Here is a 17,166-nt window from a genome sequence, read left to right on the forward strand (position 1 = left end):
AACATGATGTCCTTATATTGGCTGATAAATAATTGTATCAGCCGGAAAATACTACAGAAAAGTTTAATTTCTGTATTTTTGTAAGATAAGGGTGTTGGCTAGAGAGATCTATGTTATTTGGGTTTTCTGTCATGATCAGAGGATTGGTATTTGCAATATGGGACACAATTGACTAATATACCTCACTACTTACGAATTATAATTATACTTAAGAAAGTAGTGAGATGTATCAGTCAACTTCACTATTTATTGGCTCTGAGATCATGGGCAAGTTATTTTCCTCTTTGTGTTAGTTTCCTCATACATAAAATAAGGATAATATAGTCACTGAGTGTGTTATGAGCAACAACTGATTTATACATGAAAAGAGTTGAACAGTGACTGGTGGCTAAGAAATTCTTAGTAAATATCAGCTAATTCTGGTTCTTTTTCAAATTGTGTAAATCTTTTGCCTTGTACTAAAGAAATATTCAGCTAATACTAGCTATTGCATTGTTTTTGGACACTGGTCAACACTGAACTCACCAAAGAGAGTTGTTAAATAACTGAAAAGGAAGATTCCAGTATAACACTATGTCAAGAAGGAGAAAGAGCGTGAGAGCCAGAGGAAGAGAGAGAGATGATACTAAGAAAGGAGAGCTAAAAAATTTTACTGATTAAATATAAATATGGAAATTATACATTCAGAAACATAAAAACTGAATAAGGCTGGATCTGAAGATATCCCTAAATTCATAGGCAAGCCACAGATGCTGCCCTAGTCTAATTAAATGTCTAGACAATTTGTCTTCAGAAATAATGTGTGAGGACCATGATTTTTAAAAATGTATTTTAGGTGGAGGGAGGATGAGTAGGAAGTCAGTTTTATTGAAATGTAATTTATATACAACATCCTTCATTTTTCAATATGTAATTTAATAAGTTTAACAAATGTATACAGATATATGACTACTATCACATACAAAGTATAGGATATTCCTATCATGCAGAAAGTCAATCACTTGTAGTTGTAGTTAGTCCTCTTCCCCTCCCCTTGGTCCCTAGCAACTACTAATACACTTTTATTATCACACAGATTTGCCTTTTCCAGAATGTCTTTTTCTTTTTCTTGTATTTAAATTGTTTAATTTTTGTGAGTACACAGTAAGTGTATGTATTCATGGGGTATATAAGATGTTTTGATACAGCCATGCAATGTGTAATAATCACATCATGGAAGATGGAGTATCCATCCCCTCAACATTTCCCCTGTGTGTTAGAAACAATCCATTTATATACTCTTAGTTATTTTATTTTTATTTTATTTTATTTTTTATTTTTACTTTTGAGATAGAGTTTCACTCTTGTTGCCCAGGCTGGAGAGCAGTGGCGTCACTTCGACTCACTGCAACATCCGCCTCTTGGGTTCATGCGATTCTCCTGCCTCAGCCTCCTGAGTAGCCGGAATTACAGGCACGTGCCACTACGCCTGGCCAATTTTTGTATTTTTAGTAGAGATGGGGTTTCACCATTTTGGTCAGGCTGGTCTCGAACTCCTGACCTCAGGTATTACTCCCTCCTCAGCCTCCCAAAGTGCTGGGATTACAGGAGTGAACCACTGTGCCTGGCCAGCTCTTAGTTATTTTAAAATGTGCAATTAAATTATCATTGATTATACTCACCCTGTTATCAAATATCTTTTTCATTCATTCTATTTTTTTGTACCCATTAATCATCCCCACTTCTCCCCTACCTCCTCCTACCCTTCCCAGCCTCTGGTGACTGTCCTTATGCTTTCTACATACATAGGTTCAATCGTTTCGATTTTTAGCTCCCACAGATACATGAAAACATGCAGTGTTTGTCCCTCTGGGCCCAGCTTATTTCACTTAACATAAAGACCTCCAGTTCCATTCATGTTGTTGTAAATAATGGAATCTCATTCTTTTGTTGTGGCTGAATAGTCTTCCATTGTGTATATGTACCACATTTCCTTTATCGATTCATCTGTTGATGGACACTTAAGTTGCTTCCAAATCTTGGCTATTGTGAACAGTGCTATAACAAATATGAGAATGGAGATATCTTTTTGATACACTGATTTCCTTCCTTTTGGGTATACACCTAGCAGTAAGATTGCTGGATCACATGGTAGCTCTATTTTCAGTTTTTTGAGGAACATCCAACTGTTCTCCATAGGGATTGTACTAATTTACATTTCCACCAACAGTACACAAGGGTTGCCTGTTCTCCACCATCCTCTCTAGCATTTGTTTTTGTCTGTCTTGTGGGTATAGGCCATTTTAACTAGAGAGGGATGATATCTCATTGTAGTTTTGATTTGCATTTCTCTGACGATTAGTGATGTTGAGCACCTTTTCATATATTTTTTTGCCATGCCATTTTTTTTTGAGAAATCTTTATTCCGATCTTTCACACATTTTAATTAGATTATTAGTTTTTTTCTATAGAGTTGTTTGAGCCCCTTATATATTCTCCTTATTCATCTCTTGACAGAGGAATAGTTTGCAAATATTTTCTATTATTCTATAGCTTTTCTTTCAACTTTGTTGATTATTCTGCCGTGCTTCAAAGTGTTCCCTTATTATGATTTCGTATGTTCATTTTTGCTTTGGTTGCCTGTGCGTTTAGGGTATTACTCAAGAAATATTTGCCTAGACGATGTCCTGGAGTGTTTCCCCAAAGTTTTACTGTAGTAGTTTCATAGTTTGAGGTCTTTCATTGAATTCTTTCATCTATTTTGATTTGTTGTATGTATATTTTGAGAGATATGGGTCTAATTTCATTCTTCTGCCTGTGGATTTCCAGTTTGTCCAACACCATTTATTGAAGAAATTGTGGTTTCCCAGTGCATATTCTTGGCATGTAGAATTTTGTATAGTCTAAATCATAAAGCAAATAATCTTAATTTCTCACTGTTTTACCTTAGTACAAGATTTCTTCATGTTAGTGCATATAAATAGGTTACTTCATCTTATTGCCAAATAGTAAGAATTCCATTGTATAGATATACTAATTTTTTCTTTATCTGTTATTGTTTTAATGATCATTGACTTGTTTCTAGGTTGGGACAATTGTTTAAAACTCCTTCCAATATTGCATGCAATTATTTGTATGAGCATCTATTTCCTTTATCTTAGATAAATGCCTTAAGTGTATCTTTAACTTTATGAGAATCTGCTAAACTATTTTTCAATTGGCTATACCATTTCCCATTCCTAGCAGCAATGTGTAAAAGTTCCACTAGTTATTTCATATCCTCGCCAGTACATACTACTGTCAGTTTTTTCAATTTTAGCCATTCTGATGGGTGTAAAGTGGTATCTTTTTATTTTAATTGGCACTTTTCCATTAACTAATGAAGTTCAGCAATTTTTAACATGCCTATTTGCCATCTTTATTTCTTATTGATAAAATGCCATCATTGTATGAATCTTTAAATTTATAAGCATGTAAATGAGTCTAGTTTACTTGTTGTAGTGCCCTTTGAACTGAGAAGGGCTATGTCTTAAAAACAGTAAACATGCCTCTAACCCAGGTAAATATTCTCACAGAAGTAAGAAACACTAGGTTAATTTGGTGTAATATCTTACTTTGACTTCCAGCTTGTACAAAAATGAAAGATCCCTAATATTATTCACCCACAGACATGTAGTGTGAAATTGGTGAGTGGCCTTTGTAAGCAAGCTGATCACAGAGGTATGTGTTGTTAAAAAAATCCATTTCAGCACCATGAGATTTTAGGTAGATCATAAATGGCATTGACACATTTTTTAGTTTTTGTTTTGGCTACTCGTCTAGGAGACATTGACAGAGACTGAGGTTGAAGAATGGAAACTCTGGAACAATTGCCTGATTTACATATCAAGAGATTAGGGAATTGATATTTCAAAGCAGGAATGACATAGAAGTAAGCAAAAAATAAGGTATGAAAAGTGTTTCATTACCTGTATCATCTGAAAAATAGCATTATTATTAAAAATCAAAGAATAATTGCAATAATTTTATATAAAATGTGGGTAACAGGAATGTTTGTCTGGCTTTTCAGATATAGGGAGTATAGTTGCAAGGCCTTGCTGCTATCTAAATGTATCCTAAAAGATTACATCAAAAATGCCAAAGTGAGAATGAATACATTAAATTAATTTTTTGGCATTATTTTTAACAGAACCTCTTCTATTGGGACCAGGGCTTAGATCAATCATTTCCAAGGTCAGTATAGCAGGCTTCAGAAAATGATGCCAAGTCATTTAAATGGGAGAAGACTGGTTTACAGACATTCATCTTTTCTAGAGAAGATATTTTCCACATTATGTTGATATATTTTTAACACTTGTAAATTATTTGGGAGTTGTTTGTTAATTTCATAATGTTATCCAACACCCATAATACGGAAGTAGACAAGAGTATCAGATTGTCTCCTGTTTCAGTACAAGGGTCTGACTTAGAGTCACTAACACAGGACAACAATTTGAAGTGAAGCATAAAGGTCTAGAATGAATGATTGAGTTACTGCACAAGGTGTGCTCATAATTTGACATTTTACCCTTAAGATAGTTGAGAGCAAGAAAGTTATCTTTTTGTAATATTTATAGCCATTTCACTGCTCACTTTAACAGGCATCAAAGCAAGGGTCTGGCTTTAATCCAAATAAACTAAATCATGTCAAAAGCAACACAATTTGTGGAATTTGTATATATTATAGTAGGTTAATCTGGATAGGCAATGATGAACAATATTGCTGATGCAGCAATTTGTATCCAATTCAGGAAAATCTTAATAGGAAAAAAGTCTGGGCCGGGCGCGGTGGCTCACGCCTATAATCCCAGCACTTTGGGAAGCCGAGGCGGGTGGATCACGAGGTCAAGAGATCTTGACCATCCTGGTCAACATGGTGAAACCCCATCTCTACTAAAAATACAAAAATTAGCTGGGCATGGTGGCACGCGCCTGTAGTCCCAGCTACTTGGGACACTGAGGCAGGAGAATTGCTTGAACCCAGGAGGCAGAGGTTGCGGTCAGCTGAGATGGTGCCACTGCACTCCAGCCTGGGTAACAAGGGTGAAATTCCGTCTCAAAAGAAAAAAAAAGCCTTGGCCTTTTATTACTGACAAAAGATTTACTGATGTAGCAATTTGAATATTACTGATGTAGGAATTCATATATATTTTTTATATTGGATTAAGATAACTAATATGTTAAATAGTGTTTTGTTTTGTTTGTATCCTCATTAGGAGACCAGTGAAAATGTTACTAAAATATTTATTTTAATCCTACCCCCCCCACCAGAAAAAGCAAAAGCAGGAAGAAAAATGAAGTAACATAGACCATATATAGGGATATTAAGCTACTACTAGGTATATGAGTCAACCAGAATGATTTCACTATTTTTCACTGCCTGGATTCCAAAGAAAGAAGGTGGCAAGAGCTTATCTGACATGTATAACCATACATTGGACATAAACATAAGACAGTTGCTTAAGTGAACATAACCTGAAAGTGATCAAATTACACAATTAAAGATCGAATGGTTGTAAGTTACATGTAGAAACAAAGCGGTTTCAGGATGTCAAGGAATTATATTTTATAGAGATTAAAAACGTGAGAACAATTATCTTCTATCTATACACACATATTTACCACTGCTGACATTATTCATTACTTGTGTAAACACAAATTTCCATCTGGAATTGTTTCTTTTTTCTGAGAACATTTTTGTATTATTTCTTGATGTAAAGGTCTAAAGGCAAAGAATTCTTTTAGCTTCTAATTCTTTGAAACAGTTTTGTCTTTGATTTATTTCAGAAAGGAAATTCACTGATTATATGATTCTAGGCTAAGTATATTCTTTCTTCTTCCAGAACTTTGAAGACATTGTTTTATTATCCTCTATTTTGATAGTTACTAAGGAAAGCTATGCTTTAACTTTCTTCTCTTTGAGTAATGATTCCTCTCCCTGACTGCTTTCAAGATTTTCTCTTTGATCACTGGTTTTTAGCAATTTATGCCTTTTATGTTTATTTTGGTTGGAATTTATTTAACATTTTTGATATGCGGTTTTAAAATTTTTTTTTAATTTCAACCATTTCTTTTTCAAGTACCACCCCCAAAAACACAACCACCCCGTAGTAGATCGCTGCAGTGTAGTCTCACAAGTTGTGAATGTTCGATTTAATTTTTTCCAGTCATTTCCCTTTCTTTGGCTCATTTTTAATGGTTTTTATTCCTATTCTTAGTAGTAATATTTATTCTGCACTGTCCAATCTGATGTTAATTTCATCAGACTTTTTCATTTCAGATATTATACATTATATCTCCAAGTTTTTCATTTGTGTCTTTTTAAAAATATTCCCTTTTCCCTTCATTATGATCTGATTTTACTTTGTAGTCTGAAAATATTCAAGATATCCAACAGCTATTTTAAGGGCATTGTCTACTAATTCTTTGATTTGTGTGTCTTTCTTAGTTGATTTATCCCCCCTCTCCCCCTGCCGACCCCACACAAACAGTTACATCTCATATACTTGCTCCTTTTTTGGTCTGGAAATTTTTATTAAATATAAGTATATTGTGATTTACACTGCTCCACACTGGATTTTGTTGTGTTACTGCAAAGAATATTGGACTTGCTTAGGCATGCAGTTATTTTACTTGTAAATAAATTTGATCCTTTCAATTCTTAAGTGAAAAGTTTTCTGATAAACCAATTCCAGAGCAGCATTTGGTTTGGGGATAAATTAGCTCTACTGCTCACTCAAAGTCGCAATCCCTTCTGTATGAAACTATCTTCTCTCTGTACTTTGCCCCACAACTTCATGACATCTTCAACTCTGTAATCTCTAATGTCAACTTAGACTGCTCAGTTCCATGTGGACTTCCCCTTCCTGCTCTGCAGGCAGAAAGAATGCAGTAAGCTCAGAAAATTATGGCAATTTTCTCATTTGTTTCTTTCCAACATTGCCTATTGTCTGCTATCTGAAAACATTTGTTCAGTTTTCTAATTTCATGGAGCAGGAAGGCAGTCTCATGGCAGTTAATTCTCCATTGGCAGAAGTAAAAGGCAAAACACTGTTTTCTGAAAGCTTTAGTTTTTTCTGTATTGACCAGACTAAAGCCAATCCTGGTTTTTAACTACTCAGAATACAAAGCAAAACAAAACAAACAACAAGAACAAAAACCCATCTTATATCTACAAGATTTTTATGTGATGGTTTAATTTTGAAATGTCATAATTATGAATGTATAATTACAAAGATATTACCCATTGACAAGATTTCCAAAGTAACAGTTTTGTGTGTGTGTGTGTGTGTGTGTGTGTGTGTGTGCGCGCGCGCGTGTGGGTGTGTGCGCGTGTGGGTGTCTGTGTATAAAAGCTTTATTTGGGGAGCAAATTCTGGCCACTGTCTAAAGAAAGCAGCACAGAAGCAAATTAATATTTGGAAGATTTACTAGGTATAAAAATTTTAAATGTATATAAATAATTAAAAATGATAATTTATCTTACATCATTTAATAAGTAAATAAGAAAGGCATTAATTACATTTTGAAAAATAGCTGGGTATGGTAGCACACAACTATATTCCCAGCTACTCTACTTGGGAAGCTGAGGTGGGAGGGTCACGTAAGTGGAGGAGTTCAAGGCTGCAGTAAGCTATGAGGGTTCCACTGCATTCCAGCCTGTGTGAGAACTCAAGGCCCTGTGTCAAAAAAATAAAAAAGAAATAAAAATTAGAAAATGTACTAATAAAGTTAGAAACTCTAATTATGCAATGACATAAGAATATTTTATATATCATTACTTGCATATATATTGAATATTATATATTGGGCATTATACAATGTGGAGGAAAACCACTTAAGTGAGGTGGTCTGCAGCACATATTCCAATAAACCTGCATACACAAATAGTTTGGCTGTGTATATATCATATATTTTAGGTTTGGCTTCTGTAGATATATAAATAAATAAATAAATAAATATATGTATATACATACACACATATATATATGATAGGGTATATATAATATGTATATGATATATACATATACCATATGTTACATATATAGAGATAAATTAGATATATGATAGATAGATACATAGATCTATATATGTATACACACACACACACACACACACACAAACACACACACACAGAAATACAATGTGACTGTCACTCTGCCAAATATTATTATGTACAATACAGACGTGTAGGGGAAATTTGGGGGGCCAGGAATGTATAATTTCGGTCTCAGCAAATTTTCTTGATTTCCTTGCCTTATGACTCAAGTGTTCTGACTTATTTTTATATCTTTTCCATAAGTAAATGCTGCTTATTTAACTACATATAGGCATTCTAGAGTCAGAGGATCCATCTCTATTGCTGATTACTTATATTGATTCTCAGTTTCACTGTCTCTAATGTGGAGTATTGTGCTAGATTTTGCAGGCAAAATTTTAATGGCCATTTGGACACTGCTTTCTTTCTGTTTCATGAGTACTATAATATTACACTGTTTTCGTATTTGCCTTAGGACATATACATATACAGAAAGCACACCAAACATAAAGAAAGAATTCTGTGAATTATCACAAAGCAAATACCCACATAGCTGCCAATTCAGATCAAATATAGGAGATTGTCAGAAATTAGAACATCTCCTTATAATCCTTCCTAATTTTGTCCTGTTCCTTCCTCCCACAAAAATGCAATATTGGTCCTACTTTTAATAGTACACTACACAGAAAAACTTAGCAAGGATGCTTTTGTGTTCAGCATATTTTCCTCAACATTGTAAGATTTATCCATGTTCCTCTTTTCACTCACAAAATTTCCCAGGTAGATTTCTATTGTTATCAATCAAGAAATTTAAAATTATTTTGCTGTGTTGAAAAGTATTGCTACTCTATTTAATTTAGTTTAATACAAAGTCATCAATATCTAGTCATATACTAACATATTTTAACATCTTTAAGGCAACTTCCATTGTAAACAACTTCATTATTCTATATGTCATTAAGAAAAGAAGCTGTTAATTAAACTATAAACTATTGATTTTAAATTACTTAGAATTTTTATAATACATATCTGAAATATCTTGTAGATATATTTGTATATCTACAGATATGTTTATTATTTTATAATACATATCTGAAATATCTTGAGATATATTTGCACTGTGATGTTTTATCATGTATCATGTTTGTACAAACATAAAAAGGAAATTATAATAAATTGAAGAGATTCTAACTTATTATACATGGTTTAATGCTTCTTAATTATTAATTTTTTTCTTAGCGTTGGCAATGTCTAAAGCTTTTCATGCAGGATCAAAGTCTGCATAGCCTGAGGCATTTTGAATGCAGCATTTCTGCAGTGTGCCACTGTCACTATTCTGCAAATTTAGATGTTGATATTTTCTTGATCTTATAAGAAAGTGTCAGGAAAGGTACCTGGAGAACAACCAGCATTCATATTTTTTTATAAGTGGTCTTTAAATATATTTCAAACTTAAAAAATGATGTGTTTGGGTTTTCCTGCTATATCATGTGCTACATGATCAAGTTTGCACATGTGCTTACAGGAGTAACTGTAATATCTGTCTCCTGACTAGTATTAAGTATAAATACTTCAATGTCAAGGAGTAAACTGATTTCCTAAAGTGAAAAAAGCGCATCTAAGAATCAATAAAATATGAGTTACCTGACTTTATGTATATGGAAATAGATGGGTACTCATGTCATGATTTCAGAGTTTTTCAAATATCTTTAACCTTGAAATGTGCTCTCAGGTTATTTACAATGACTCCAGTTCTATAACAATTGTTAGCTAAAGGCTTTGCATTGTCCAATCTTTTGAAATTAAGTCTAAAACCTCTGGCAAAAATACAATTTAAGCTTTTATCTTGTTTGACTAAACAGGTAAATAATCATGCACGAAAGTGTGATAAAGAGTAATGTGCCAGAAAGCAGTGAACTTGATTTCCAGTGCTAGAGTCTTCAACATTTAAAAACATTTGTTTTCTTCAACCAGATTCACTTGTAAAGTAAGAAAAGCAATAATATTTACCTCATACCATTGTTAAGATAATAACATGGAAGAATTCATATAAAAAGTTTAACCTATAGAAAATACTTATTAAATATTCTTCATATACAACATATCAGTAGATTTATAAGATTTATAATCTTGAATAAATCATTTTGCTTATCTGATCCTTAACATTTTTTGCAAAGCAAGAAAGAAAGAGAAGCTCATTTCTATATTACTTTCACAATTTTTAAATGTTTTATGGCTCTATCTTTAGGTAGCTTTTGGTTTCATAGTGGTGGTGGTGCTGGTGATTACTATGAAATGCCAAACGATATATCTGAACTTACAGGTAACAAGAAAATGCTGATGCTTCAAATAATCTTTTCTCTTATGACAATTTTAAGGAGTAACACTGTGAAGAGTGGAGGATACTGTTGAATATTTACAAGGAGCAATACATGAGAGAATGATTATATTGCACGCTGTTCAGAAACTGAGTGGCTCCTTCTGAAATTGGCCAATTCAGCAAATATAAATCTAACCTGAAATGTTGAGATTTAGAAACATGTAAAAATTTTTGACATGCATGCCTAAATTTCAGTTGTACTTTGTTTTAGTATTTTAAGAAATACACTAGGAATGTAGGCTGGTAAGACTTTGCTGAATAAATTCTTACCATATTTAAGTGTTTGGCTGAAGGATTCACTGACCTGACCCCTACTAATTAGTTAATTGGGAAGGCATAATTTTTCTAAGTACTAACCACACACTCGCCTTATCTGTATTATCTTTTTTATGCTAATCTCCAGTGCAAATTCAGTGTCATACTATTTATCATCCCAATCCATCTTCAGCTGATAGTAAGAATTTTTAAAATATTTTTTGATTTCAGAGACGCTTCTAAGGAAAATAGAAACTTTGTTCTCTTAAGAATTTACCATTAACTTCTCATTTAAACTTAATTCTGAAGTTGAAGTGAGCCAGAGTAGGTATTTGCATTGGAAACATGGTAATATCTTTGATCTTGCATCATATATAAATAAGTTATTTTAAGAAATTATTTTCCATATATCTGAAGCTTAATGGCTTAAGAACTAACACCTTTAGATGTTATAGTGTTGTGTGAAAATATTTTATATTGCATTATACACTTGCCTATTTTTAAAGCTATTATATGGACTATCATTTTCTTAATGACTCCGGTAACTATACTCTTTTTATTGTTCGCAGTCACATCATAGGCATTTTCTTTTGACTTTTATTTTACCTCTTCTTCTCCTCCTTTTATCAGTGGCTCTGCTATCTGTGCCTAACTATGTTGTACTGCTTTTAGTTAGGTGTGACCTGTGAAAACAAGCCATCAAGCTTGTTGCAGTTTTATGTTAAATTAACTTTGACAATAATATGCAAATTACTAAGGTCAGTTTTGGCTGGTTAACGAAGATAAGCAAGACTAACTAACCTGAGTTAGGAATCTCTGGATAATCCTATGATTTTCTTTCTTTCTTTATTTGTTTTGTATGTGGTGATAAAAGAAAACCTTCAGCTGAATGAAATGCAAAGGAATTTTATTGAGCAGTAAACAATTTGCTAATCTGGTAGCCTCCCCGCCAGAATAGGTTTAGAGACTCCAATGCAGCCACATGATGGAAGAAAATTTATGGACAGAAAAAGGAAAGTGAGGTACAGAAAATGGAAGTGAGGTACAGAAACAACTGGATTGTTTATAATTCATTGGCCAAAACTCAGCAATTGGCAGAGGTGTAGGATATGGTCTGTTTAAAACTCCACTTGCTATACTTAATGATGTTCAGAAAAACATTCAGGCCAACTTTAAAAGTGTAAGGAGGTAGCTTTAGGCTAAACTTGATTTAACAGTGGTTGTTTCAACATTGTTCTATTCTACTAGGTGATACCAAATTACATAGCATTTTAGGTCACTAAAGAATTTATCAAAGCTAAATATGATAAGTACTATCAGAATTATATGACCAGAGAAGGGACATGAACAGAGGCAGGTGCTTACACACAAGAAACTTTAAAACATGCATTAACTATACCCTTGTGATTGCTATTTAGCTCACAATCATTTTTTTAATTTTTAGGTTTTTAGTTTACCCATTGCATTTGGCTACGATCCAGAGTATTGAAATTGTTAGGAAACTGATGTTTAGATAAACATAGTGTTACTTCTTAGACTAGCTTTTTTTTTCTTATAATATTGGCAAAACTTAGTTTGATTTTATATGGCTCATCAGTGATGTCCTCGAATAATATCCCTCCTCCACAAGCATAATCTAAAATATTTTTTATTAAAATATGTTTTGCAAAAATGCACACAGGAGACAAATCGACAAAACCAAACAAATCATGAATCATTGAAGTTTTTATTTATAGCAGCTAAAAAATTTCATTAAAAGAGCCTGGCTTCATACTTTGGGATTCTATGTCACTGTAAATTGTTTATAAGTTTAACTACAGTAATGTGCCAAAATAAGAAAAATACAGCCTAAAATATAATTGAGAAAAACAATGATTTATAATTAGATGATAAGATATAAGTCAGTCAGATGAAATTTCCCTGACATGACAAGTTTCTCTATTAAATCATATAGTGTGGTAATGGACAGAATTCTATGTCTGAATACCATCTATTATCAATAAATGTATCATAAATACTATACTCTGCATCAACAATAATAATTTTAATCAAGAAATTGCAAATAGGCCAGGTATGGTGATTCCCGCCTGTAATCCCAGCACTTTGGGAGGCCGAGGTGGGTGGATCATTTGGGATCAGGAGTTTGAGGCCAGCCTGGCTAACATAGTGAAATCCTGTCTCTACTAAAAATACAAAAAATTAGTCAGGTATGGTGTTGCATGTCTGTAGTCCCAACTACTCAGGAGGCTGAGGCAGGGGACAGAGTAAGACTTCGTCTCAGAAAAAAAAAAGAGAGAGAGAGACTGCAAATCACTTTCTTCATATTCTAATTTTACAGTATCTTTCTGCTATTCCAATATCTCATTTCCTTTTTTTAATATCTTGAACCATACTGAACCTGAATATTTTAAGTGAGTTTCTTCTTCAAAACAGCCCTTCTATGAGAAATCTTTTATGAAATGCTTGCCCAATGTCTAACAAATTATAATAACTCAAGTTCATTTAGGGTTAGATAGAGTGTTAGGAAAAATATCCCAGAAAATTCTTCAAGGGAAATGATAATAAGAAAAAAATTAAGAAACATTGATATATAATAGAAAAACTCTGAAATTGTCAGCTGCTTAACATTGTCAAAATTTCTATAAAACATGGAACTGACTGTATTTTATGTTAATTTATAAATTCAACATACACTTATTCAGTGCCTGTAGTGTGCTACATACTGGGATTACAGCTTGGAAAAAAATAGTAAATGTTCTTTTGCAGCTTACAATTTAGTAGTAAGACAAAAAAAATATACATACATATAAAATTTATGTAATATCAGACATTTATAAGTGCTATAAAGTGTGAAAAGCTACTTTAAAGATTCTGAGTTCGTAGTATTTATTTAAAGAATGTTTCGGTCACTTTCCGTGTGCCAAACACTGAACTAGATAATATGTAAACACAAGAGTTATGTTTCTGCTTTAATGGAGCTTACAATTTAGTAGAAAAGACAGACATTAAACTTTAAAAACTAACTTAAGCAAGGCTGCCATTTGTCTTCCACTGTTTATTTTCCCCTTCTTCTTTATCGTCGAGTTATCTTGGAATGTGGCCACCAAGGTAGACTACTCTTCCCAGCCTTTCTCTCAACTAGCTGTGACCACACTGTTAAGTTTTAGCCAACAGGATGCAAGTAGAAATAGTGCCTATAGCTTCCAATGTTAAACTCTTTGCCTTCACCTACTTTTTCCCCCTTTTCTGAAAACAGGGTATTGGTGAAAAATGAAACTGTCTTGAATTCATAGTTTAAAAACCACATAAGGAAGTTTGCGGAGCCTCTGCTCCAGATCAAAATCATTTACCTCTGGTTTGTTTTGTGAGTGAGAAATCAAATTCTACTTCTTTGAAGCTACTGAATGGCAGAGTCAACTTTTTGCGATTACTTATTTTTTAATAGTAACTATGCTTGTATCCTAATGACTGTACACAACTCTAAACTGTGTTAAATGTTATAAAGAAGAGAACGTGGTATTGAGAGAAAAATAGTAGGAGGCAACCCTTTAAGGTTGGGATTTAGGGGGGGCCCCCTCTAAGAAAGTAAATTTAATTTGACATTTAAAGAATAAGAGTTAATGTATGAGGGCGGATATGCAAAGTTCACACAGTAGAAGAGATTAGGGACATTTTAGGAATCTCTGAAAGTCCAAAATGGGTTCAACTGAGAAATAATGTGCCAGGCAGGTGAAGGACAACACTGGAGATAGACCATGCACATCTTAGAAAGTGTTTTCATTTACTCAAAGTGGCAGTAGCAAGAAGAAAAATGGCATGATTTTGTTGCCATTTTATAAAGAGCTACCTGACTTTTGAATTGTAAAATGTCCATTGCTTGCAACCAAAGTGAGGGTGAGAAGATCAGTTAGGAGGGTTTTTTTTATCTAGGTCAGAGATATTGGTGTGTATTAGTCTCTTCTCATGCTTCTAATAAAGACCTACTGGAGACTGGGCAATTTATAAAGGAAAAAGGTTTAATTGACTCACAGTTCCACATGGTTAAGGACTCCTCACCATCGTGGCAGAAGGCAAAGGAGGAGCAAAGTCACATGTTGCCTGGCGGCAGGCAAGAGAGAGAGCATGTACAGACAGGGGAACTCCCCTTTATAAAACCATCAGATCTTGTGAGGCTTATTAACTATTAGGAGAATAGTATGGGAAAGACTTGCCCCCATAGTTCAATTACTTCCTACTGGGTCCCTTCCATGACTGGAAGCTACAATTCAAGACTTGGGTGGGGATACAGCCAAACTGTATCATGGTGCCTTTTAAAAACACCTTTATATCGTATTATGTATGAAAAGTCCACATTTGGGATGCTTAAATCTTTTAAAATACTAGGAAATAAATTGGAAGGCTCATCAAAAAACTTGAACTTGCCTCTTTTTAGATCAGTTGTAAATGCTACTGCATGTGCCTCCACTCACTGATGATACATGGCTTCCCCGTGGTACTTCCATGACATTACCAATATTATACTGTAACATTGCTGTTCTGACTTGCATTAATTAAGCCTCTGGTTTTCCCTGCCTATTTTTCCAAACTGAATCATCCTTTAAGTCATCAGGCACTGTTTCTATTAAACCATCACCGTATACAAAAAACAAACACGCACTAAGAGTCTGTAAGAATGGAAGTGCTTGCAGAGTTCCCATATTACATTTTAGAGAATGCAACATTCCATAATAATAAAAAGGATTAAAAAATCTCATTCAGTTTGTATTTATGTGCTAGTTTTCCTTTAGTTTTTTTTCCAGCTGAAACTATCTAGGTGAGATCATTGTGGAAAAACATATCCAAAGCTTTTTAACTAAGTGTTCCAGTGATAATATACTCTATGTAAAAGCTTTCCTAGGAATGGTATATAGGTCCATAAAGAACTTTATGGGTGAGAATATTTTATTCTGTAATCTATTCAATTTTACATTAGCTCCTCTGACTTTGATTCCAAAGATAGCCTATCTTCTCCCAGAGCAAATTGATTGTCTAGAGGTCCCAAACTGTCAAATTCAGAGAATCACAATAAAACTGAGGGTATTTCCTGTAGTTCACCAATCTAATTAACATGATCAGTCAGCAAGCAAACCGTCACACTAGCAAGTCAATGGGTCATTTCAGGTATTTTTAGATTAATGTCTTTAATAACACAGGAAACAGTGATGCTGATCTTTAAGGAAAGGTAATAAAGAATTGTAACTGAAGGAAAATAGTCCTGTCAGTTTCCCCTCTATGGTCTATATATGATAAATTTAATCTAGAGTATGAGCAAATACATTAAAGGGACTTTGGCTTCTCAATACTTAGACTGAACAGGATTTTCCCCTAAACTTTCTCAGGTAATTATACAATTAGTATCAATGAAAATATTTTTATAAATATTCCTTTAACATTCAAATCTATTATAAGTGAGACAAATTTAAATAGATATGTAACAGTACTAAATCTACAAACATTTATTGCAAAGTTTAATTCTTTAGAGATCTGAACTATTATTTCATCAGTTCCTGTTAGCTGTATGGTGAATGTGTATACATGGCTACTATTTCTATACTCACTGAAATGGGTTAGGTGAGTGTTAAAGCAAACTAAATGTTAAGGACTGATAAGGACTCCATACCTCTATATTTGAGTCCTGGTAGATGAACTGTAACCTAGCTTAATAGGCAGACAAGATTGAAAACCTAATTTAGCAATATGTGCCTGTAACAGTAGCTGAGTCTTGGACAATTCCAGTGGCCATGCTTCTACCACACATAGACTCTTAAGTGTTCAAACAAGGCAACTGCCAACGTGTAACCAATCCAGCTGTTTCTGTGCCTCACTTTAGATTTCTGTATGCCACTTCCCTTTTCTTGTCTATAAATTTGTTCAACGATAGGCATCCCTGGAGTCTGTCTGAATCTGCTGTGATTCTGGGTGCTGCCTGACTTGTGAATTATTCATTGTTCAACTAAACTCTTTTAAATTTAATTTGGCTAAAGTTTTTGTTTTAACAGATGGTGTCAGAAGTGGGGTCCAAATTAGTTCTTCTAATGACCCCCAGGAGGACTGAGTGGACAAGCAAGGTACTTACTGGACCCACTTGTGTCCTCTGATCTCTCAGAGTGGCTGGGGATCATAGTAAGCCTTCTCTTGAATTTCAGAGTTCCACAGATTTGTGTTTTGAGCTCTGTGAGTTTCTTTGAGTAAATTTCTATTCCAAGCTGGGTTTGGAAGTTGCAACAGAAACTAGACTGTGTCCAGGATTGGATTTGATCCTATAATTAACTGGCTTGGATCCAAAGGGCTCTTACATCTGACTGGGTCAAAAAGAAATTGGGTAGTAAATTGTAATATTGCAGTGGTTGTATAATTTGGCTTTTGGATACTCACAGGGGTTTTTATGTTCTACCTTTTTATTTTTCTTGCATGCTTAGGTAGGAAAAAAATAAAA

This window comes from Cebus imitator, unplaced genomic scaffold (genome assembly GCF_001604975.1).
Source record: "Cebus imitator isolate Cc_AM_T3 unplaced genomic scaffold, Cebus_imitator-1.0 Scaffold143, whole genome shotgun sequence".
Taxonomy (NCBI): domain Eukaryota; kingdom Metazoa; phylum Chordata; class Mammalia; order Primates; family Cebidae; genus Cebus; species Cebus imitator.